This window comes from Lepidochelys kempii, chromosome 2 (genome assembly GCF_965140265.1).
Source record: "Lepidochelys kempii isolate rLepKem1 chromosome 2, rLepKem1.hap2, whole genome shotgun sequence".
NCBI classification, from domain to species: Eukaryota; Metazoa; Chordata; order Testudines; family Cheloniidae; genus Lepidochelys; species Lepidochelys kempii.
In genome coordinates, this window is record NC_133257.1 from 18,259,450 (window position 1) to 18,282,077 (window position 22,628).

At 42.6% G+C, this 22,628-nt stretch overlaps 1 protein-coding gene and 1 long non-coding RNA gene across 3 annotated transcripts in view; one reads left to right on the forward strand and one right to left on the reverse strand.

Moving 5' to 3' along the window:
• Window positions 1–830: 830 nt before the first annotated feature.
• ASAP1 (ArfGAP with SH3 domain, ankyrin repeat and PH domain 1) overlaps window positions 831–22,628 on the forward strand; it is a 329,105-nt gene continuing 307,307 nt past the window's right edge. For both annotated transcript variants that reach the window (XM_073330123.1, XM_073330124.1), the window contains exon 1: window positions 831–1,098. The gene's annotated coding sequence lies outside the window, so the exon portion shown is untranslated. The remainder of the gene's footprint in view (window positions 1,099–22,628) is intronic.
• The window catches only part of LOC140906357 (uncharacterized), a 34,264-nt gene continuing 27,783 nt past the window's right edge, over window positions 16,148–22,628 (reverse strand). The window contains exon 6 of the long non-coding RNA XR_012157078.1: window positions 16,148–16,963. This is a non-coding gene — a long non-coding RNA (uncharacterized lncRNA). The remainder of the gene's footprint in view (window positions 16,964–22,628) is intronic.

The window sequence follows — 22,628 nt, forward strand, 5'->3', positions numbered from 1 at the left end:
CATGCTACATAGGAAAGTAAACCAAGAGACAAAGCAAAATCTTTACTTAGGCAAAACTCCCCGGTTTCATCAAGAGTTTATCCTGACTAAGAGTTGCAGAGTTTCAATTGGAAGTAATTGACAAAGTATAGTAAAGGTATTTTAAAAAAATTATCCCCTGTTTCTTTAAGAGTGTTCTCATTTTTTTAAACTGTCCTTCCTCCATTCTGCTTCAGTCAACAGAATAATAAAATCACCAAATGGTACCTGTAAAGTAACACATAGGAGGCTGTATAAATCTGATGTTACAGCAAAAGAAAGAAAAAAACTAAAAATACAGATGGAAATAAAGCAAATGGAGAACTACTAGGCGAACATGGTTAGCAGCACACAGATATTCAGACAGGCTGCTGCAGACTAAGGCTGCAATATAATTTACTTTTCAAATGAGGAATACTAACCTAACAAAAATTGCACAATTTAAGTAAAATGTCACCATGTAGAGATCAAAAGCAAGAGGGGAAAAATATCCTCCACAATAGGCTAAAAAGGAGTCTCAACAGAGCTCTGCTTGCTCAGACAAACACATAATGAGGAACCGTTTAGACTTTTGAACCCAACTAGACAGATTATGTTACAAGGAATGTCAGATTTCAGTTTTAGCAGTCGTCAGGGTAAGGGTTAACTGGAGACGCAGCATGTTAACTGTATCTGTGGAGATTATGGAATGTTTATCCAGTCATCAGATTTCCTGTTAAGTGTTTGGATTTCCTGAAATCCTTGCTATCGACCCAAGTGCTGTCCACTGAACAGACTTTTGTGGGGGGGTTTTCTTTGTGCTCACATGGTAGGCTTTCCTTCCTGCTCCCTTCCCAGTTGTAGTTCCTGTGTGTCCTTACTGCTCAGGACACTTATGGATGGAAATCAAAACTTTTAGTCTCCAGAAATCTGTGGACCACTGTACATTGGATTTTTTTTTTTTTTAACTGGACATAACAACTGAAGAAACATGGTTTCTTTCAGCGGCCCGTGGGAGAAGATGTTTTAGCCTAAAATGGAATAATGGCCTTAGGTTTGAGAAACAAATTTGGAATGGGAATTCAAACTGCACAAGTTCTGGTGAGTTGCAGCATGCTAAAGTTAGGTGTGGTTAGTACAATACTTAGACAAAGACAAGGTGTGAGTGTGTGTCCATTAAATCTGATTGCTAATCACTTTACAACAGACAGATCCATGAAACTGAGGAGAAAGGACTTTTGGGGAGTGGGGTCTGCTGGTGAAGTCCATTGTTTAATTCCCTGTAAATGCATGCTATTTACCTGAACAAAATATATAGAGCCTGATTCTGCAAATCCTTGCTCTTGAAAGTAACCCTTACTCACGAGTAGCCTGATTAACTTTAAGAATAGCACATGTAAGCAAGAGCTTTCAGGATTGCGCCCATATATAAGTTACTTGGTAGACCACAATGTCTTGATCTTTTAGAAAAGAGTGAGTGAATCAGAGGTTTTTGTTAAAATAGGAATTTTATGGCTGTATTTTTAATTGTAGTCCTCATAGGTCTTTTGCATGTTGAATCTAAACTTGGTTTTAAATTTTAAAAAGAATCATTGTGACACTTTTTTCCTATTGCCTTTTCAAATAAATTTGTAATAGAAGCAAAAATGTATTTAGTGCAGCTGTATTGCTAGAGGCCAAAAAGGGGCTTCTTTTTGTCTGTAGCAGAATTGCTAAAAGATACCCTGTAGCAAATGAATTGTGCAACTAAAACAAAATGTAAGACGTGGCTTATGATTAAACTAGAGTGCATGGCAGTGATAGTAGTCTTGTGTATTTTTAATTAAACCCTGATCACAAATTCAGCAAGTCTGATGGTCTCACATTCAATGAGTCAGCATTTGAAAGGAAACGCTTAAGGCCCAATCTTGCAGTCCTTGCTCAGGCAAATCTTTTCTAGAAAACCAGAGCGAGTTCTGTCTGAACCAAAGGGAAAAATCAGACCCATATAGGCACTGAACTATCGAAATTCATTTTACACTGTCCTTAAATAAATGCTCTAGTTACACTCAACACTTCTGAGTTATTTGAATTAGTTCAAAAATCTTTTAGTGGGGGTGGGGGATTAGATTGCCTCAAATTGCTTGGATATTAGGGAGCATCTGTGCTAGAGGGAATTATGTGTAATAAATTTACTTGAGATATTTACACCTCAGCATTGTTTTCACACTGGAATACTGAAATCTCCCTGAATTTTAATGTACAGTATTGCAGGTCTGGGGCAGTCAAGCCATTTTAAAACTAAAACTCTCTAGGTATTTAAGTGGGAAAATATTTTTCCATTTACAAACTGAAAGAAAGCGCTCACCAACTTCTGCATTTTAATCTTACTGTGTGGAGGCCTTGGAGTTTCTAAACACATTTGTTTTTATTTTGGTGCTCCCTCTGCCTATGCAACATCTTGGACCTGATCCTGCAGTTCTTATGCAACACACTGATGTCAATAGGAGGCTTTTGTGAGTGAGATTGTCAGGATTAAGAACATCTTCTTCCATCAGTCTTGTAAGAATGCCATTTTTATTGTTTTCTTGTGATACTGAAGAGAAAGTAGCCAGTGTTTTACACATGGAAAGTTGAGATTCTCTTTCAAAGTTATGCACTTTGAGCTTAATCCTTCCCAGACACCCATACTCATGTGAGTAGCTCCTTGGAGCCGACAGAGGCATGAGTAGGGACCTGAGTAATGGTATGCAGGATAGACCTTTGGTGTTCTGCTGTGCATTAAAGACTGTATGCTACTTTGGTTATCTATATACATGACTGGAAATAAAGCAGAATAGAGGGGGATATCCTAATCTCCAGGCTATAATGTTCTGTCTGCAAAACTCCTAGCAATACCAAAGGGCTAAATGCCCAAGTCCAGGTGTCACTGATGACAGGTGATCTTCAGAAAATTCAGAGGATGAGTTGAGATAAGCATGGAAAAGAAGCATGGGAACTTTTCCAAGCCCAATCAAATCTCTTGGGTTTGAAAATCAGGTTGGCAGTGTCATAAGAACAGGATTGTCTGTAAAAATGCCAGTGTTTCTGGTTTTGGTTAAGCTGGAAATGGTCTGAGCATAGTCCTTCTAGTGACATTTTGGTATTTCCTCTTTTGCCCACACCCAGAAAGAGGAAATGCAGATGCACAACCTTTATTTCTTTGTGTATGTGTTTTTTTGCCCCCTTATGTGAACTTCCTTTTTCACAAAGTTTTAAATTTCAGTTTGGTTTGGACTTTGGGAATTTGTTCAGCGCTCTGTTTATTTAACTGCACCAAGCCATCTCCCCTTAACTAAAAATGATTATTACATTTGTTTTGGTTTTTTTGTTTTTTTAAATGTAGCCTTGATCCAGCTACCAGTGGCCATTTGCGGACATAACAATAAGCACCATGATAACTCACCCTCTGAAATATTTTCAGTGACAGTCAGCAGAGAATGGGCTGAATGGGCATCGAGAACAAACCACCCTGTTATCCTTGGAGATATTTTCTTCGGGTCTTTTTAGTCTATTCCTAATGACCACCAATAAGCTCTACAGTTACAGACCCTATTGTACAATCTCCTTTCTGCATATATGAGGCGCTCCTCAACTCATGCTCTCATTCTGTGCCTCTCATTCACTGTTGGGCCTGCCAACCCTCCTCCTTTTCTTGTTGTTGTTGTTGGCAAGAGTGAATAAACAGTTTTGACAGGCATAGAGTACTGGAGAATCAACTTAATACATACAATGATGTTTCTCTGCTCAGACGATCAATGGACCAGAGTAACTAAGCTATTTTGACTGAATCATATCTCGCATTAAAAGTTTCTAACCCTTCCTGTCCCCTTTGTTCTATGGCGAAAGAGTAGGATGTGATTTTTGCATCTCTTCTGGCCTGCAGAGCATTTTTAATCTTCAGTCATTTTTCTACCATTTCTCAAACCCTTTCTAGCAGTCCTATTATAGAACCTATTTTTTTTTTAATGGCCACCCAAACTTCAGATGAAATTCCCACACTTGTGGGCACTTCAGGCACACTAGAGGGGTAACTGTCCACATGCATTTGTATGTGCTACCGTGGGATCTGCATGGACAAATAAGACAGCTGATTTTGCAAAACTGTCTCCCTGTATGATTGGGTTCATTGCACAAATATCTGTTCCCTGGCTTTGCCACCCATAACAAAAAGAAAAGGGATTTTTTACTTTATGGAATATTTCTGTCACGCAATGAGAATTGGCCCAGATTTAAAGTAGGCTCAGTGGAGCTCAGGAGAGGGTTCCAAATACGCCAGTGTGCTTGTGCTTCTCTTGCCCTCTGCTTCAAAGTCCCCTTTTTGGCTTTAGGAAGCTGGGGTACCTCAGATACAAGGGAAGGAAGGACAGAATATAGAGCAGGGGTTCTCAAACTGGGGGGTCGGGACCCTGAGGGGTCGTGAGGTTATTACATGGGGGGTCGCGAGCTGTCAGTCTCCACCCCAGATTTTCCTCCAGCATTTATAATGGTGTTAAATATATTAAAAAGTGCTTTTAATTTATAAGGGGGGCTCACACTCAGAGGCTTGGTATATGAAAGGGGTCACAAGTACAAAAGTTTGAGAATCACTGATATATAGAGTCTTAAAAAAAAACAGGTCAGAATAAAAGGAATGGAATTAGCACTCAGATTGGAATAAATTCAGTCTTGGTATTCTGCCCACAAAGCAAGCTCCCCCTACATGAGCATGGCTTGTTTCTAGCCCCAGCAGGGCTCATATGTCCCTGTACCTATTTCCTCTCCCTAGAGAGAGTGTCTCTTCCGCTATATTTTCTTATATCTTGGCTGGAGTTTAAAAAAAATATCTACCACTGTGAGTCAGCAGAAATTACTCTGCATCTTTATGCAAGGTTCTAGCACCCAGAAACGGGATGAATTCCTGGATGAATGCTGTATCCCTCTCCAGGTTCAGAGACCCTGCCACTGTATTTGAGGGAGACTGGATGACCCAGACAGCACAGGATTGGTAATAAGAGCTAGAACCTTACCGCTGAGTCATAGGTAACCAGCACAAAACTCTCGTAGTTTGACTGGGTCTGACCTTATAAGGTGCCACCCGCAAGAACACTCGAGGATACTTCCTGGCCTCACAGAACTGGGCACACAGGGCCTGATCCAATGCCCATGGCAGTCAGTAGAAAGACTGCCATTGATTTCAGGGGGCTTTGGATCAGGGCCATAGTGGCCAAAGTTTGTCACCTTTTAATGGCTGTTTACCAGCTATCGTAAAACTCTCAGGTGGCATTGGTCTTTTGGAATCAGTGGGTGTTTTCAGCATAGTTCTTGGCAGGTAGATGTCCACATCACACGCACAAAATCCCACAACACCATAACTGTCTCTTGTGTTGGCATTCTCATCAGGAGACCAAATACTGAAGGGAGACAAAGAATGAACTGTCATTCACCATGATAGGTGGCCTGTTTAAGTCAGGGTAGAAGCAGGTCAGGTCAATGTCAAGAAGCAGATGTACGCTCACAAGGAAAGGGTGCAGATCCTTGGTTGCTGTTAACTAGGATAGTGGATGGAGATTTGCCAACTTACACCAGCTGAGGATCTGGCCCAGCATGTTAATAATTATAGCTGTTGAACAAAGCATCTTTCACCAACAGTAAATTTGAACAAATTGTCAATTACAACGATCAGCGTTTACTGCTTCTCAGTGGCTGCTAGTTATTTCTAAAAGTGAAGAGGAATCTACTGATTTGCTTTGCTCTCTAATATATCTCACTGAAAGCAAATTAAGGAAACCCTCTCACCAAGCTGATCTACAGGTATGTGTGAAGGGGGGGAAGGTGCTTAGTGGTTAACCACTTAACAATTTGAAGCATGTGGCTAATTCAAAAAAGCCTGTCTCTAACTATTTGCAGCCTCTAATTATATTAACAGGAAAGGAGTGTTTGTTGGTTCTGCTAGCTGCACTGTAGTACTGCGCCAGGAAGCTGTACACATCCCATGACAAAGCTCCTGATAAAATGCACTCATTTTATCCTTTGGAACTTCTCTTTCGTCTGCCCACTAGGGCAAGGCCCAGCTGCTCTCCTATGTCAAAGCTATATTGTGTTTCTGCTTGGCATGTCACAGTGAAACATGCAACAGGAAATAAAATAGGGAGAGAAGAAAGAGGGATGTTTGTCATAAGAGGGATAGCAGCTTCATAAAGGTAATAGGAGGCAGAGTAACAAACTGAAATTGAGGAATATTTGTAACAAAGCTTAGTAAAGGTGAGGTTGTGGAATAGTCTCTCTGGTGGGAGCCACATAGGCTGAGACATTTAGAACATGACTTGAAGAAGCATTGGAGGAATATAGAGCAGCAAGCATTCCTGTTTTAGTGGATGAGTGGGCTAAATGCCCTACTAGGTCTCTTCCATCTCTAATTTCTTGTTAGTTAGGGAGGCAGGGTACACATAAAACAGAAATGTCCTACTTTGACAAATAACTTTGGGGGTACATACTCATACATTTGCATGGTCCTTTAGTTGTACAGTGCTCATCCAGGCTGTAAAGAGCTTAAACCACTAAAACTTAAGATTGCAAAATTTTTCTATGTTGAGAGACTCATGAGAAATCTTACAACCAACAACTGCTGCTAGTCCCCTGCAATAGGAGATTTGTTTGTTTTCAATTTTCATTTATTTCTAATGCAGACACACATACTATTGGCAGGACTTCCTATCCTTTGCTCTGAATCTAAGTGCTATTTGACAGGCACATTTTTAAAGAAGTCAGCTATACAGCCTGGCTACTCCAGTTACCTCCCTTTGCCCAACAAGGAACCTAAATTATAACCCAGCAGCTAAATATGTGTTTCCAACTTCTATGGTGTCCCACCAAAGTCCCCCCCAACATCTCTCAGCTCAGGAAGCAAGTGTACCTTGCATCATGCCATGAAGGTTGACTAGCTAGCATTGATTTGGACCAAGGAAAAGTGAGGCCCTGCCAGCTGCTCCCTCTCTGTTATATAATCTCAAGCTCTGACACCTCTGCCGAACACAATGCTGGCTGTGTGGCATGGAAAGAGAGGTGGTCTTCCAGATCAGTTGGTCTCAGACCACATGTGTTTCTTAATATCCATTCTCCAGTCTGAGGAGAAGAAAATTATACTATGGGCTAGTGCTTGAACCACAGGAAAGAGATTTGGGATTCCCAGTGTAACCTTGTTCTGCCATTGTGAACTCGAGCAAGCCTCTACAATTCCAACTATAAAATGGGAGTAATACTACTTACCAGTTTGCAGAGGTGATACTTCAATCATGTGTTTTCCCCCATCTGGTTTTCAAACAAACAATCAGCTCCCTACTCTTCTCCCATCACAATCCTTAAAGTTAATGGTCTTCCCCTTAGTCTGACAGTTCTTCCACACCCACTCCTAGCCCAGTATCCCTCAATCCACCATGCTCTCCCTGCTCAGCAACCCATGAAGGCAGGCAGGTTGTCCTGCAACCTGTGGCTGTGGATTTGCAGACCAATGTTCTTTAATGGTGGGGAATGGGTCCCCTTTGGTTATCGAGGTCGATGGATCTTCTCTAACTGCTGGAGGTTGCTATTAGTTGGTGTGGGGGATCAGGTCTTCTGTAATTGGTGTCAGAGAGCTGGTCTTCTCTAGGTAGCCTGAGGAAGCATGTTTCCACTGAGTGATAGTGGGGAATCTGGAGGAAAGCAGAGCTCCAGTCAATCAGCTCCATGTAGTTCTGGTTCTTCAGTCTCCAGATGGGGCTGGGCACACAAACATCAGAGCAGCATCATGGCCCTGCCTCCTGTCTTTCTCCTTGTGCATGGCTGGAGCATGCAGCGGGGAGGGAGGTGTGTGTGAAAAATAGGTGGTGCATCCTCCATGTGCTCCTAGATGCCAGTGGAACATGCGGGAGGGTAGTTCTTTTGCAGATGCTAGCACAGCTTTGCCAGTTGTGAGTGCACCCACTGTGCAGTGCCTGACTGAGTGAGCACCAGCCAGTTTAGTCCCTGCCTCAGAAAGGGCTGAATGTTTTAACCAGCAGTCCTTAGCATTTTGGACTACACCATAACACTGAGTGCATATTGTCATAAATGGACGATGTGTGATGTGACTAATTGCTGCTTCTCCCCTGCACTCTAACCCTTGTTAGATGGCTAACAACCCAAAGCACTTAATACATTACATCACTATGTAAAACTCTCATAAAACACCATCAGCTGCTCAGCTGGTGTAAATGATCTGGCACATCCATCTTATCAGATGCATGTCTTTGTTGCACTTCCTTTAATAATTAAATGTGCCAGCAGGTGCTTTTTTTATCTCTGTTCATATGAGTAACAATCATAGCCAAGTACACAGCAAAGCTTATCAGACTCAGATCTTAGCCCAACTCAGTATTTATACATCCAAAAAAGTATCTACACTTAATGATTGAGTTATTTGTCATGGCATTTTATAATTCCTACAATATACTGTGTGTTTATATTGAATGTACAGCTTTTAAATAAGTACAGACATTCAGGCCTAAATTCTGATCTCTTTTACAGTAGAGTAACTGCTTTGACTTCACTAGAGTTATTTCAGAATTACACAAAGGTAAATGAGATCTTCATCAGAACTCTTATCCTCAAAAATAAGTATGAGATTAACATGATCATTGTTTTGTATGTTTAAGAAGTTGTGTATAATTGAGAAAGGATGGATAGAAGCAACACATCCCGCTTTTGGTAAGGATAGGGTTTAAATCTGGTTCTGGCACAAGAGAAGATCTACAGCTATTATCTGCACTCACTGCCTAGACAGACAAATATATCTGAGCTCAGCTGAAACCAGTTTCCTTACTATGGAGAATACTGGACTTGAAGGGCCTGATAATCAGTTCCTCCATTCCTGCACTTGGTACAGGAGCAGGGACGCAAAGGTAATTGTAAATCATCTTTGTGCCCTCAATATACTGGAGCCCCGCAGGACCCTACTTGGCATCAAAAGTGAGTTAGAATACCCTAAAAAGAAAAGGAGTACTTGTGGCACCTTAGAGACTAACAAATTTATTTGAGCATAAGCTTTCGTGAGCTACAGCTCACTTGATCGGATGCATTCAGCTGTAGCTCATGAAAGCTTATGCTCAAATAAATTTGTTAGTCTCTAAGGTGCCACAAGTACTCCTTTTCTTTTTGCGGATACAGACTAACACGGCTGCTACTCTGAAACCTGTCAGAATACCCTAAGACATCTAACTTATGTTTTTCTTCCCAGGGTCCATCATGCCCCATGAGAAGTATAAAATAGCCATAGGGCTGTGACTCAGGCTGAGCCCCTGACAGTCCTCTGATCTGTCTCTGATGTCGTGCTTGGGAGCAGAAGATATCATGGTTGGTGTAGAGCATTTATGCCAGTTTTACACTGGCTCCCTGCACAGAGGGTATTCTCCAGGGGCAATTCTCCCCACTTTAGGGACCCTTAACACTGCCAGAGTAGCCTAAAGTATATCTGATAATTAGGCCCTAAGAGTGCATAAGCTGTTGGAAACTGATATCTCAATGAATTTGTGTGATGGCCACCACCTTGGTGCAGAGACCTCTACAGTGGAAAGCAAGAATCTCTACAGTTTGAGTTAAAGAGTCAGGCTCTGAAGCAAACCCATATCCTCTGTGGATCATATGCAGAACAGGGAAAATACATACCCAGCAGTGGGTTACATGCCCTTCTTCTGTCCAGACGATGTAAGTCAAGCATCTGAGGCTCTCAGCAGTTCATATCCCAGATGAGCTCTGATTTATGTGACAGCCACCATCTTGGCTGACACCAGGAATTGTACAGGGGCCTTTCTAAGCTGAAACCATGAATCTTTACCACTTGAGCAAGAAAGCTAGGCTCATAAGCTAAGAGCTCCAACAGATTCTCATCCTTTGTAGATCAAGCACAAAACATGATACCTATCATACACTGAGCAGTTAGTTACCCTATTTCCCCTTGTTTTTTCCTAACCCCCCACCCTCAGACGTTTTTGTTAAACCCTGGATTTATGCTGGAAATGGCCCACCTTGATTATCATACACATTGTAAGGAGAGTGATCACTTTAGATAAGCTATTACCAGCAGGAGAGTGGGGTGGGGGGAGAGAAAACCTTTTGTAGAGGTAAACACCCATTTTTTCATGCTTTGTGTGTATAAAAAGATCTTCTATACTTTCCACAGTATGCATCCGATGAAGTGAGCTGTAGCTCACGAAAGCTTATGCTCAAATAAATTGGTTAGTCTCTAAGGTGCCACAAGTACTCCTTTTCTTTTTGCAAATACAGACTAACATGGCTGTTACTCTGAAATCAGTTACCCTTGAGTTAGACCTAGGCTCACCCTGATAGCAAGGAAACAGGGAATTTTAGTCAATGGGTTTTTGTGCTATTTGTATGTTGAGTTTATAATTTGAGTCTGTAGGGACGCTTGTCTTTTCCTTGGGGGAAGGAGGATGGTATTTGTATGTCATGTTGTATTTTATGGGTTTGGAGAAAAACATCCCAAAGGAACTTTTAAACCATAGAATTTGTCATAATTCTGTTGACCATGAATGTGGAGCTGGCCAATCTGCAGTAGTAATGCTTCACTTTGAGTATCAGTATCAAGAGTACCATTCTTGCTAGAGCCAGGCATCATGGCTAGAAGTTAAACTAACCATTTTTAAAACTTCAGTTCCTAAAACTAGGTACCTAAATAAATAACTTCCAGGGGAGCTCCAGGTACTTAGCACCTTTGAAAGTCAGGCTATTTATCTAGGTGCTTGTATATGGCTAGAAGGACCTAGCTTAAGCCACCCAAGACTGAAAACTTTTGTCTGTTTCTCCCCATAAGTCTGTTAATGTATCTCAGTCCTAATGTACAACACTTCTGCTTTTGAAATTCTGGGCATCTCCTGAGTAAAAATTGCCAACTGAGCCAAACTGTGGTGTATATACAAGTCAAATAGCGACTTGGAAGAAACCTCCAAACTCAGATGAATTTGTGAATTTACGCAGAAAAGGAATCCAGATCCCCAGAAACGACAACTTGGTGCTTTAGCTACATAGCACCACATAACCGCATATGTGCATATTCATTCACTAGGTTCTGTAGAAGAATGCTGGAGATAAATACCAAAAAAATGTAATCGGCTTATTCAGCTTTTCTGTATACAAACTGCAGTGAGCTTTGCACTAACCCCTTCAGATATAACTGAGGGGAGGAAGAAGGATTGAAGTGGCCAGACACCATCTCTGTGAACTCTGGCAAGCCAGGCCTTCCTTGAAAATGTGAGACTTTTGTTACTGAACTATGTTAATTGTGAGAACAGAAAATCTATGTTTTGTCCTTTCCCATCCGTGTCAGAATGAGCATGAAAATTTCTTTCCAAAAAGGAAATACACTGATGCTGGAATACATGGAGTACATTAGTTTCATTTAAGTATTAGAGGATGCACATGTGGGATTTTAACAGCTTAAAGCACTCCCAGGTGGTTGTGCAATACCATATTTCCACTGAGAAAGAAAGATAGGAAGTCTGGCAAGAGACCACCCTGGCTTAACCAGGAGATCTTCAATGATCTGAAACTCAAAAAAGAGTTCTACAAAAAGTGGAAACTAGGTCAAATTACAAAGGATGAATGTAAACAAATAACACAAGTATGTAGGGACAATATTAGAAAGGCCAAGGCACAAAACGAGATTAAACTAGCTAGAGACAAAAAGGGTAACAAGAAAACATTCTACAAATATAATAGAAGCAAGAGAAAGACCAAGGCCAGGGTGGGCCCATTACTCAATTTTACGGCGGGAGGAAAATAACAGAAAATGTAGAAATGGCAGAAGTGCTAAATGACTTTTTTGTTTCAGTTTTCACCAAAATGATTAGTAGTGATTAGACGTCAAACATGGTGAATGCCAGTGAAAATGAGGTAGGATCAGAGACTAAAATAGGGAAAGAACAAGTTAAAAATTACTGAGATAAGTTAGATGTCTTAAAGTCGCCAGGGCCTGCTGAACTACATCGTAGATTACTCAAGGAGCTGACTAAGGAGATCTCTGAGCCATTAGTGATTATCTTTAAAAAATCATTAAAAACGGCAGTTATTACAGAGGACTGGGAAAGGGCAAATATAGTTCCAACCTATGAAAAGGGAAATCAGAACAACCTGGGGAATTACAGACCAGTCAGTTTAACTTCAGTATCTGGGAGAGATAATGGAGCAAATAATTAAGCAATCAGTTTGCAGACATGTAGAAGACAATAAGGTGATAAGTAACAGCATGGATTTGTCAAGAACAAATAATGTCAAAACAACCTAATAGCTTTCTTTGACAGGATAACAAGCCTTGTGGATAGGGGAGAAGCAGTAGATGTGGTATATCTTGACTTTAGGAAGGCTTCTGATACTGTCTTGCATGACCTTCTCATAAACAAAATAGGGAAATACAACCTAGATGGAGCTACTATAAGGTGGGTGCATAACTGGATGGAAAACCAGTCAAACTGGAAGTGCATATCGAGTGGGGTCCCACGGGGATCAGTTCTAGGTCTGGTTCTGTTCCATATCTTCATCAATGATTTAGATAATGGCATAGAGCAGGGGTGGGCAAACTTTTTGGCCAGAAGGCCAAATCTGGGTGGGGAAATTGCTTGCAGGGCTGGGGCAGGGGGTTGGGTGCAGGGGTGGAGTGTAAGGTGTGTAAGGGGGTGCAGTGTGCAGGAGGGGGCTCAGGGCAAGGGGTTGGGGCAGAGGAGGGGTGTATGAGGGGGCTCAGGGAAGGGGGTTAGGGTGCAGGATGGGTGTGGAGTGCAGGAGGGAGCTCAGGTCAGGGGGTTGAAGTGCAGAAGGGGGCTCAGATCAGGGGTCAAGGTGCAGGAGGGGTGTGGGGTGCAGGAGGGGGCTCAGGGCAGGGAGTTGGGGTGCAGGATGTGGCAGGGGCTCAGGGCAGGGAGTTGGAGTGCGGGGTGAAGGAGGGGTTCAGGCTCCGGCCCGGTGTTGCTTACCTAGAGCGGCTCCAGGGTGACAGCAGTGCATACCGGGGCCAGGGCAGGCTCCCTGCCTACTTGCCCTGGCCCCACGCTGCGCTGCTCGGGGAAGCGGCCGGCACCATGTCCCTGTGCGGCCCCTGGTAGTGTAGGGGACACTGAGGGCTCTGTGTGTTTCCCTTGCCTGTGAGTACCTCCCCCGAAGCTCCCATTGGCCGCGGTAACCCGTTCCTGGCCAATGGGAGCTTTGGGGGAGGTACCCACAGGCAAGAGCAGCACGCGGAGGCCGTAGGAATGTGGTGTGGCTGCTTCCCAGAGCGGCACGGCACCACGGTAGTGGCAATCCCACAGGCCGGATCCAAAGCCCTGAGGGGCTGGATCTGGCCCACGGGCCATAGTTTGCCCACCCCTGGCATAGAGAGTAGACTTATAAAGTTTGCAGATGATACCAAGCTGGGAGGGGTTGCAACTGCTTTGGAGGACAGGATTAAAATTCAAAATGATCTGGAGAAATGGTCTGAAGTAAATAGGATGAAATTCAATAAGGACAAATGCAGAGTACTCCACTTAGGAAGGAACCATTAGTTGCGCACATACAAAATGGGAAATGACTGCCTAGGAAGGAGTACTGCGGAAAGAGGCCTGGTTGTCATAGTGGATCACAAGCTAAATATGAGTCAACAGTGTAACACTGTTGCAAGAAAAGGAAACATCATTCTGCAATATATTAGCAGGAGTGTTGTAAGCAAGACACAAGAAGTAATTCTTCTGCTCTATTTCACACTCAACTGGAGTATTATATCCAGTTCTGGGCGCTACATCTCAGGAAATATGTGGACAAATTGAAGAAAGTCCAGAGAAGAACAACAAAAATGATTAATGGTCTAGAAAACATGACCTATGAGGGAAGATTGAAAAAACTGGGTTTGTTTAGTCTGGAGAAGAGAAGACTGAGAAGGGATATGAATGGAACACTTAATGATTACATGTTCATTCCCTCTGGAGCACCTGGCATTGGCCACTGTCGGAAGACAGGATACTGGACTAGATGGACCTTTGGTTTGACCCAATATGGCCGTTCTTATGTTCTTATAACAGTTTTCAAGTATATAAAAGAGTGTTACAAGGAGAAGAGAGAAAAATTGTTCTTTTTAACCTGTGAGGATAGGACAAGAAGCAATGGGCTTAAATTGAAGCAAGGGTGGTTTAGGTTCAATATTAAGAAAAACTTCATAACTGTCAGGGTAGTTGAGAACTGGAATGAATTGCCTAGGGAGGTTGTGGAATTTCCATCACTGGAGATTTTTAAGAGCAGGTTAGACAAACACCTGTGAGAGATGGTCTAGATAATACTTAGTCCTGCCATGAATGCAGGGGTCTGGACTTGATGACCACTCTAGGTCCCTTCGAGTCCTACGATTCTATGTATGTCTGCTATTGTGTGGCCTTTGCAGTGAGCAATAGATTTTAAAAATCCTGTTGTTTATGCTACCAATAGATTCTCTCTCCTTGGAAGTTGCATATGTTTGCAGTATCACAATGTCCTATCTAGCCACACTTTAATGAGGGGCAATGGGGAGAGAGGAAAAGAGTTCCAGGAAGAATAACATTCTGACTTCTGTTCACGTCTGTGCCGTTCTTGTATAGTGTTCCCAGTGCAGGAGACTGGGGGAAAGACAGGGTATATACTTTATATACAGGGTATACTGGGGGAAAGACAGGGTAACCTATTCTTGAGAGAAGTATGAGCAAAGATGTGCAGTAAGTCATAATTTATAATTAAATATAAGTCAAAATTTGTCTGGAGATGAATGACTGGCAAGGATGTTACTGAGTTAAAGTGGATCAGCTATGTCCTGTGAAAATCTGAGTTGAGTTTAAAAAGCACTGGGGTTTTGTTTTTTGAGCACATAGGAAGGTTTAGTTTGATGCTCTTACACTGATGCTCTTACACTCGTTTGAAGAGCTGGCCTTTGGGGAGATCATATCGCCACAAGATATCATTGAACAAGAGCTCCGAAGAGTTTATAAAAGGATTTGCCATTCGTATGATTAATGACAACATCCCCAGTTACCCGATGAATTAAAACCATTTTCCTAACGGATATAAACCCTCATGCTTCAGAGCGTAAACCAGTTCTTAACTGACAGGGTTAGGAAGAAACTTCCCATATGGATAGATTATTCCAGAATTATCCATTTGGGAGGGTTTTAAACCTTCCCCTAAAGCAGAGGTGGACAAACTATGGCCCGCAGGCCACATCTGCCCCACGGGACCGTCCTGCCTGGCCCTTGAGCTCCCTGCCAGGGAGGCTAGCCCCCGGTCCCTCCCCCACGATACCCCCTCGCCCGCAGCCTCAGCTCGCCGGGCCACCAGCGCGGGAGGGGGCTGTACTGTGGGGGCAGGGGAGAGCAGGAAGGGAGGCTCACCTGCAGGCACAAGGAAGCAGGCGGGCGGTGCGGGAGCGGAGCGAACGTGGGCGGAGGACTCAGGAGGAGCAGCAGGCGGCCACACAGCTGCCCAGAGAGAAGCAGCGCTTTGAAGGGGAAACCGCCGCTTCTCTCTGGCTGTGCAACTGCCCCTGCTCCTCCTGAGTCCTCCGCCTGTGTTCACAGGGCCGCATTCCAAAAGGGGCTTTAGAGAGGGGGTTAGATAGGGGGTGGGGCCCCAGGGGGCCTGTTGGGGAGCGGGGAAGTGGATAGGGGTTGGGGCAATCAGGGAGCAGGGGGGTGGGGTCCTGGGGGGCCTGTCAGGGGGCGGGGGGGTGGATAGGGGTTGGGGTAGTCAGGGGACAGGGAACAAGGGGGGTTAGATGGGGGGGAACGGGGGGGCAGTTAGGGACGGGGGTCTCGGGAGAGGGCAGTCGGGGCCAAGGAGCAGGGCGGGGTTGATGGGTCAGGGGCTCTGAGGGGGGCAGTCGCGGGCGGGAAGTGGGAGGGGGCGGATAGGGTTAGGGTTTGGGGAGGCGCAGCCTTCCCTACCTGGCCCTCCATACAGTTTTGGAACCCAGATGTGGCCCTCAGGCCAAAACGTTTGCCCACCCCTGCTCTAAAGCATTGATTAGCCATCAAAGGAAACAGGTTACTGGACTCAATGGACCAATGGGACACCTAGAATGTAAAGGAGAATCTAAGCATTCAACTTTTTAAAAATGAAATTTAGCCTTTTTATTACAAAGACAGCTTTGAAACTGTAAACCAATGACCAGGTCTGTAAAAATCAATGGAAAGCTTTAACAAAGCATTCTCCCAGGGATTATTCTCTCCTACAGTTGCGCGTGGCTGGATTTTTGGGGTAGGGTGAAAGCTCATGGTCACAGGTCCCTTGACTTTTTTGTGGGGGAGTTCATTTCTGTTTAGTTCAGTTTCCGAATCTAGTAGAGGGAGGAGGAGAGTGCCACACAAGCTACCATTACGAATGCTGAAAACTCTTTTGCTAAGCTGGTCTAAAAGAGAGATATCTCTACAGCATGAGAGAGAGAGAGTGTGGCCTGGTGAACGAGGCACAACACTGAGTCCAAGGGACTTCTACAGTCCAATACAGGCTCTGACACTTACTGTTTCTTTGATATTGGTAAAGTCACTTAATTGCCTTAGTTTCTCCATCTTCAAAATGGACTTAATAATAATTGTCTAGTTGAAAGGGAGCTGAGAAACATGTTACTAAAATTAAAGTTTGAAAATTGCTGTGGTGCTAAACATTTCCTGGAATGTACAAAACAAATCCTCCAATCACCGAGGGCTTGGTCATCCCCAGTTCTTTGTTGTTCCCAATGCATATTACACACATGGGTACACATGGGCACCATGCGCCTGAGTCTGAAAATTCTTCAAATCAGAGTCCGTTAACCTGTACATATGCAGTAGCTCTCCTTGTGTCCTGACCGAGGGTATAAGAGACAGTGCTGGTCGATGCCTTTCCAGTTCCTTCTTACCACCCCGTGTTCTGGGTCAGATTAGTGTCCTCCTTCACTCTATTGCATAAACTGCAAAGAAAGAAAATACTTGTAAATAGTTATATAGCTTATCTTACTAGTTAGTAGTTAGTTAGCATGGAGTAATTTCTTTCACCCAGTTGGGGAACCCCTCCCTGGCTCCGGGACTACGCTCAGAATCCCAGAATTCAAGAATGCATCTCTTGCCTTCACTCCTTCTCCATCAGTGAGTAACATCAATGGTGCCTGTACTGTCTGGGTGAGGCACATATCTCTGCAAAGTGCAGTATCTGTTGCTTCTTCCTGCCCAGAACTCAAGAAGCCCAGGAGCTTCACCTGTGAAAGCACTTGCTGGAGAAGGCCCCTCTCCAATCTGGGCCAGGGAGACCCTCCCTGTACATCAGCCTCAACTGACCAGCAGTGCCCCTCCAAACGTGTGCCTTGGAGCGGAGCCTTCAGCATTTCAGTCCAAGGATTCTTCTTCCAGAGGGCAGTCTGATGGGCACAAGGATAGATCCTCTTTGAGGACTGTCCATAAGAAGTGCGATTTCTCCCTGAGCCTGTCCAGGTCATCTGAGATGTCACATGGAACCCAAGGAACCAGCTCCACTGAAGACCGCCAGATTGGAGGGTAAGGTGCATAAAAAGAAAGATCTGTCAGTTCTATCAGTCACCTTGGTACCGAAGCACAAGGAGAGATGTTTGCCAGTTCTGTCTATGAGTACTGGTCTGTGTTGGTACTGCCTCATTCTTCTAAAGATCATCCAGCTGCTGCAGATTCACTGGACTTGACTGTTGGAACCCTTCAGAAACCAAGCCGTATGGAGGTGTACATAACACTATGGATAAAGGAGGAATATATCCTTCAGTCTTCACTTCTTTCCAGTCCTGCCCTCCTGAGGAATCTCCTTATTCTGGAGAAGGAGTCTATATCAATGTCCCAGAAACATCTGGTAGGAATGCCCTGGTGCCAACGGTGCCACCTCTATTGAAGGAACAGTTCTCGGACTTGGATGAGTCAGTGGAGGTAGCCACACTGGTATCTTCATGGAGATACTCTATCCCTGACAGACAGTCTAGGGGTTATGCTTGCCATTTCTCTGGGTACAGTCCCCCCAGCCCAGGGACCACTGGTACCATTTCCCTTGGGATCCCTTGCAATCAATCAATCAATCCCTCTTTCTGGCCTTTCTGTGGGATCCCTATGGCAAGTGTCCAGGCTCCTCTCAGAGTCATACTGCTCCTCTCCCTCTTGCAAACCAGTTACATCAGTGTACGAGGATGAAGAGCCAGAGCCGCAGGTACCAGTGATTCCGATGGGTGCCTCTTCATCATTCCCGGACAATGCGGTCACTCATTCGCCTTCTCTGGTGGATGACCACTGGCAGAACCAGGAGCTGTTACAAAGAGTTACCAATGACCTAGAGATCCCATTAGAGGAGGTCCAGGACCTACAACGCCCGCTCCTGGACATCTTGCAATCTCAGGGACTGAGTAAGGTGGATCTTCCGAGCAATATGGCACGCTCCAGAATCCTGTGCCCCTACACAGAAAAGAGCCAAAGGAGCTGAATTTTTATTTTTCCCATCCTGCCCCCAGTGCATGGGTGGTACAGGCAGCTACAAAAAGAGCTTGTTCACACTATCAAAGGGCCACCCTGACAGATAAAGGTTCTGAGACTCGACCTCCTGAAAAGCAATGCTTTTTTTATTGCTACCCCACTTTCCCGGCATGCTCACCCGTTCTTTCAGACTGTATTCTTTCACATTGCAGTGTCTCCGTTCTTCATATAGAATCTTTCTTTCTGTGTAATCCTTGCTGCATTCTCACAGCAGATGCTCAACTGTTTCTTGGATTTTGCATGTGTCGCACAACCCATCTTTGTGCTTGTTTAGTAAATATAAATTACCGTTCAGGTCACGGAGAACTGCTAGTACTCTAAATATAGTTACTTCATTTCTTCTTCTATCATAGCTGTTGAGTATTCCATTATCCTCAAGTTCAGAACACATTTCATTGAACCTTCATCCTTTCTTCTCCATAGTGCTTGCCATTCCTTCTTAAGGTCTCTCTTCACCAAACTTTTGAATTCTTGTTTGCTCTTTATATCAACCGCCACATTTTAAGGCATTTTTTGCTGCCTTATGGCCATTTTATTGGCCAGTATCCCAACATGTGCTGGAATCAACACTATTTCTATATGTATATCTAATTACACAATCTCAATAATTAAGAACAATATTTAATTGATTAAGTCATTCCTGCCTTTCGAGATTCCCTTTCTAATCACCATTATACCCGATAAACAGTCATCATTGAGTATACATCCCTTATTCAGGTCAGTGCCAACAGTGTGCCCACCAAATCAGCTGTCATAATGGCACTAAATTGTGTAGTCTCAGATCTCTTAATTACAAATTCAAAGATACAAAAGGCCTTTACCACTCTACCTGTGTTGTCATCTCTAGAACTGTCAGTATAGATTTGGCAATGCTGACCCCATTTACCATGTATAAACTCATAAATCTTCGTAGTCATTTTTTAAGGTCTTGCTCTTCCACAATTGGAGGGATAACCATCCAGCTATAGTTTGATTTCCCATGACTAAAAATTTTAATTTCTTCCCGACCTCCATCTTCACCCAAGTCTTTTACCCAGCTTTTGACCCTGTTAGTATGTGGGAATTTGTGGTGTCCAGTTACTTCTTGTCTACTTAATTCCCAGCAGTCCTTGTGTATTTATTTAGTACTCTTATCTTCACCATTTCCATTAGATTTAACCTTTTGGGTAATGGTTAACCATCGCATCCTTAAATTTATAAGCATTTTCTCCAGTTGCTACTTGCAGCACACACAGCAGAGTCATAATACTCACACCACCTGGGATTCACAGAGCTTGGGCTTGGATTGGTTCTAACTTTTTTCAGTGTTGATTTAGAAGCTCAATTAAAGGTTTAGAAGCCATAATCTATAACTGGACTTATTAATGCCTTACACAGCATCAGCATGTTTGTATCTGTGCCCTAGTTGTTCCCAGCAATACTTTAAAGCAGATTCATCCTATCTTTTCATTTAGTCTTGATGTTATCTATATGACCCTTCTAAGTTAGTGTGCCATCGAACGTAACTCTTAAGAATGTAAAATTTTGAACTACTCATATCTTTTCTGTATAGAGATATAGGTTCCACTTTTCCCCAATCTTCCTATTTTGTGAAGAACATTCCCTTTGTTCTAGGAAGAGAAATCTTAAATCCCCAAGTATCTCCCCATCCTGAAATCCTTTTGAGTGCCTCACTGGTTTTCTGCACAACATCTTAGGTCCTCTGCACAGTCATCTGTAAATGAAGTAATACCTATTCCTGCCCATATACTTTCTGGGAGATCCTTAATCGTAATGTTAAACGGGGTGGGGCTGATGGCACTCCATAGGGGAGTGTTGTTAAGTAAGTTTATAACTATCCAACAAAGCTGCCCCCACCCTGACTTATATGGTTCTGTCACTTATTATCCACCAGAACATTCTTCCTCTTATTCCGATTGTGGTTAGTTTATACAACAAGCCTTCCCTCCATAGCCATCCCTTCCAATCATATACACTTTCAATGTCCAAAAAGACAGCTATCTGTTCATGTTTTTTGTATTGCTGTTTCTATTACATCATGATCAACTGTGCATCTTCCTGTCCTGAAACCACTTTGTACACAGTTTATAGTTTCTTTTTTTTCCAAGTAAGCTACTCATCTCTCATCCTTTCCATAATTTTCCCCACACACGGTGAGGCTATATGCATCAGGTCTTGTGTGTAATTTGCCAGGTTTTCCTATCCTTGTAGCCACTGCTTCCTTCCCTTCTGCTAGTAGTATTCCTTTTCCACATATATTATTATATAACTTAAATAAAACTCTTAAACTCCTTTCTGGTAGATGCTTAAGCATTGCATTACACATACTATCTTTTTACCGAGAGCTGTATTTTTCTTTTGTCTATAGTTCTTTTTGAGTTCCTGTATGCTGAAATTTTCATTCAATGCCTCATCTTTATAGTCTACCCAGCCATGTAAAAGCTCACAATTTTCTTCAGCAAACATTTGTTTTTGTTCACAAAACTCTTTTACTTTGATTTCTATCACTACTAACTTTTTGGAACTTTTTTGCTAAAATGTCCGCTTTTCCTATGTTAGAACTTTCAACTTTATCATTTGCTAGAAGACCAGGTATACATTTGTTTTTACTCCATATCCCATTCATTATTTTAAACTTTCTTATATATATATATATATATCTGAAACCTTGAAATCTTTGTTCATTTTCCCACAATACTCTTTCTTTGCCTTTTTAATAATTCTTTGTGCCACTGCTCTACATCTGTTATAGTTCATTAAGTTCTTGCTATTCATTGTACTTTTTTGTTTGTTTATTTGACTTATTTATTTCTTTAAATGCTGCTTTACAATCTTCATTCCATCAGGGAACTAGATTTCTGAGTTTGTGGCAATTCAATGTCTTCCATATCATTAGGTTGGTTGTTGCTATAACTCCCTTAATTATATTATCATGAAATTCCTCTAGGTTATCACTTATTCAATTGGTACTTAGATACTCAGCACATTTACTCTTAACGAGTCTCCAATTTGCTTTTCTAAGGCTCCAGGTAAGAATTCCTTCAGTGTTTTCAATGTTACCTTGGCCTTTATATGTAATTAGCATAGGAAAGTGATCACTTCCCATTCCATCTTCTTTATAGGTTTCCCAGCTGCATTTACTTGCTACATTGCTTGTTGCAATTCCCAAATCTAAACATGAAAAGGTTCCATCCACCTTTTGAGCAATACCAGGTTGTGCATGGCAGTGAACCGTTCCAAGCTTTTGCCATTATAAGCAGTTTTCCTGCTTCCTGATAATTCATTATGGTTATTAAAGTCTCCACAAATAACATACAGGTCTTTGACACCATTAACTAACTCTTCCAATTCTAGAGTGCCTAGGTTTTACATGGGTTGTAAACATTAAAGATTCGTATAAGGGTGCTGTTACTCTGCAGAGGTATCTCAAAACTTACATTCTGTAATTCTATGTCAGTATAACTAAGACCTTCCTTTATAAGTATACAGATCCCTCCTCCTCTTCTTATTTCTCTGTCACATCTGATTACATCATATCCTGGCAGCCTAAACACACATTTTCACTAACCATGTTTCTTGTACACATATCACGTTAAATATGTTTCCATTTCAAAACCAGCTTTCTTTAATTCCTGACCATGTGTGTTTAAACTATGTGCATTCCAGCAGAAAACATTAGAATGATGCTGTTTAAACTACTTTATTGCCGTCATTTAAAATTGCATGAATGCAGTCTATCGAGAGATTGCCTATATGCAAATATTTTTCTGCTACTTTTGTTATTTTTATTTTCAGTCTCCTTCTCTCGCTGTAAAGTGAGGTTTATCATTTCCAGTCATAAATGCTATACATTTCTCTTTGCCTGTAAACGATACATCTTCATCTGTCCCTTTTATATGATCTTTTCTGCTCTGAACTGCAGGTGGTTCTGCCAGTAGCTTTTTTCCACACTGGTATTTTCTTCCTTCTCTACATTCCACTGTGAATATATTTCGGTAGCTTCTGCACAGCATTTCTTTTTGATAGTTTTAGCTTTGTGTAGCTCTAGCTTTTTCCGCTGCTACAAACCCTTCGTATACTGTACTGTGCTTATCC